The sequence below is a fragment of the Ixodes scapularis genome, unplaced genomic scaffold (genome assembly GCF_016920785.2).
Source record: "Ixodes scapularis isolate PalLabHiFi unplaced genomic scaffold, ASM1692078v2 PGA_scaffold5__190_contigs__length_132052651, whole genome shotgun sequence".
NCBI classification, from domain to species: domain Eukaryota; kingdom Metazoa; phylum Arthropoda; class Arachnida; order Ixodida; family Ixodidae; genus Ixodes; species Ixodes scapularis.
Window position 1 is genome coordinate 102698226 of NW_024609880.1, and position 3457 is coordinate 102701682.

A 3457-nucleotide genomic window follows, 5' to 3' on the forward strand; every position below is an offset into this window, starting at 1 on the left:
GACAATTGCTAGCTCGAGAAGCATTCGGGTTGTGACCCGTGTCCAATCGCTGCAACGACGACAACAGCCGAGCCATAACAATGTCTGGAACTCAGCGCGTGTCCTGCGCTTTGCCAACCCCAGCGCGTGGCTATGATCAACACCGGCGGCATAGAATCGGCTCCAGATCACGTGGCCGCTTGTTCTGGCTGCGAGTTGAGGGGGGTGAACGCTGCTTGTTTTTCTTAAATTTTTTCTTGGGACTTCTATTGCGTGGGGTGAAAAACGAACGCGTGTTTCATAGGTCATTAACGTTAGGGATTCGTTTTAAGCGGTATTTGGGCAAAGTACAAAAATTGTTGCATCGCTTCTTTAAGAATATTTTTAGAGCGCAGCTCTTAGGGGCCCGTTTCCAGCGTGAGCGGCGTCGGCGTAACCGGGGGGGGGGGGGGGGGGGGGGTCACGTGCCCCCCCCCGCCGAGGTCACGTGACCCCCCCTCCCCCCGAGATCACGTGATCCCCCCCCCCCCCCCCCCCCCCCCCCCGGTTACGCCGATGTTGACGCTGACGCCGCTCACGCTGGAAACGGGCCCCTAAGAGCTGCGCTCTAAAAATATTCTTAAAGGGGCACTGACACCCCAAAGGTCGTATTTATTTTTATTGTCTAAAACGATGCAAGTTGCAGTCATAGACACGCAAAAAAAAACCGCAACGCGAAAAATTTTCCCGCGCGCGCGCGCGCCTTTTTATTTTTGACGTTTGATTTTCCCGCCTCTCGCCTCCTCGCTTCTTTTGATCGGTGACGTCAAAAATCAGGAAATTTAGAAGCTTTGTAGGCGACATCTCTATAACATTTAATAACGGCAATCGTAAAACATGTTTTTTAACGCAATAGACCCTTTACGAAAGTCAGTCTACCCACCTTGTGCAGAGCCAGACCCGACGCTCTAATGGCGGAACTACACTGTTTCTCCACACCAGAAAAATCGAACGTCTTCGAAAGCGTAGAGCAGAAAAAGGAAAAGATGTTGGTCCTTTCACGTCACCTTCGATGCACGGAATCGAGGGTGTTTGATTTAGCCGCGCATGATCTCCTATCACCGCCATTAGAGCGGCAATAATGGAGCTTTTTATACTGCCACAAGAGGACTCTGACTTTTGAAAAGGGTCTATTGCGAACGCACTACGGCCCTTCTTTTTGAAATACCAAAAATCGGGAGTTCGTTGTGGTGCCGTCTCCTGGATTTGTATCCTCCAACGGAAAACAGGCGACACCGCTCAAAACCGGTCCGCCGTAACGCCGCCGCTCACTCCTTTCCTCCTCGCTTTGGGTCGCCATGGCAACAGCAGGGAGTGGTGAAAGAAAGTCGACTCTCAGGTCTCCGCGATTTTTTGACGTCAAGGCACCGGCGCCGATCGCGCGGGAACTTCAAATTCGGCATTTGGAAATTGTTTTTTTACTTCACAAATACTGGATTCCCAAATTTCAAATTTTGAGGGTAATGTCCCGGCATCGTTTTCAATCGTTTCGGATAATAAAAAAAAATATGATTTTGATGTGTCAGTGCCCCTTTAAAGGGAAACTCCGCTTCATTTTCGGTTGTTACCAAACACTGCGACTCTCTTTAGTGTCATCTAAAGAGACCGAATGTCAAATATTGTAACGTAATACCGCCTAAAAGGTCACTAAACCGGCCGATAAAAACTGAGACGCGCGAAGTCACCAAAATCCGCTAATTTAGCGGGCGACGTGCGGCGTAGCCAACGTTGTATTTCCGTTGTGGCTGACGTCTGTTGGATACGCAGTTTTTTTCTTGGTATTTTCTTTTCGAGGGAGAGCTTACCGGGCGGCGCTACGGACGCGCTTCACGTTTGAGCAAGCAAAAAGGCGAGCCTACTACAATAGAGATAAGTGAGCAAAACAGACAAAAAAAAAAAAAACAAAAAAAAAAAAAACCGAGAACAAGAGAAACAAAGAGAGAGAGAGAGTTGTACGGGATGAGCTTCGCTGACACACCTGCCAACCGGTGCCAACCGACTAGCCGCCTGGGTTGCCGCCTACATAGCCTGCTTCGTTGCTGTTGCGTTGCCTGTTCGGCGCCGCGGCTAGGCCTGCCCTCCCTCCTCGCCCTTCCCCTCGCATCCGCGTCCTTCTTGGGTTACCGCTAGTAGATCACGTGACCCCTTGTATTCCACGTGGGTGCGTATGCAACTGACGTTGAGGGTACGATGTTGCCCGGCTGTGCCGAAGTTTCAGTTTTGGTTTGCGATTATGGTAAATAACAAGATCGCACGAAAAATATTTTGCTTTTAATGAGACAAATGGTCTAGGGTTGTTTTGAAGTACTTTTCACGTTTATATCACCCACTATCTCAGAATTTCCGAAATCAAGCGGAGTTGCCCTTTAAGTGTATGTGGGCACTGAGAGAATCGATTGAAGCCTCCAACTCTTCATTTTAATATCGCGTTTTAGAGCACAGCTCTTAGGGGCCCGTTTCCAGCCTGAGCGGCGTCGGCGTCGGCGTAACTAGGGGGGAGGGTCACGTGACCCCCCCCCCCCCCCCCCCGAGGTTACGTGACCCCCCTTCCTCGAGATCACGTGACCCCCCCGGGGTCACGTGACTACCCGCAGGTGACGTGACCCCCCTCAGTACCCTTTCCTCCTCCTCCTCAAGAGCTGCGCTCCAATTCGGCGTTACAGGGATTTGTAAACGGCTGTCATTTTTTTTTTTTCAATTGCCTATATGGTAACACGTAAACACCACGATCCCCACTTTTTCGTTTTTGTCCTAACAATGAAAGATATTGGCTTTATGTGAAATGCCATCTGGGCCCCTCGGAATGTGCTGTAACTGACCAGTGGCCTGCCCCCTTCCTCCTCCGACATCAGCGGCGCCAAGCTTGCGTCCCCGCGAGTGCGTCGGGCAGCGCCTGAACGGTGCGTGCGCAGAATGAATTACTAACGCTAGACTAGTTAAGTTGCCGCAATTCAATCACGTCTTCTAAGAACTTTAGCTTGATTTGCTTCGCTGGTCTTTATCAGCCCAGCAAAAGAGAAGAACAGGGAAAGTCTGTAACGAAAGGATTAGTGTCAGTGATGAAACGCATCCTTCCCTTTTTGCGTTGTTGACCGAAACACGAGACCGCGAAGAGAGCTTAGTAGTTGTAAGCGATAGTTGCAATCAAAACAGGCAAGACATCGACGCCGTGACCTTCCTTGCGATCGCCTCGCCCCCGTACGATCAAAACCGCTCACGCAACTCGGCAACCCGTTCTCGCTCTCGACGCCGGCCTCACGGAGTAAAACCGGTAAAACCATGGGGCGAATCTGGGACCCCTGATTGGCCTTTTTTTGACGCGCGTCACAAATGCGCTCGCCACCGGCGAGTTAAAACGCGCGCCAGTGTTTCGCGCGTACACAGATGCCGCCTGGAGTGCGCTCCACCACGAGCTGTTGGCGGGTGTGTATTCGCCGTT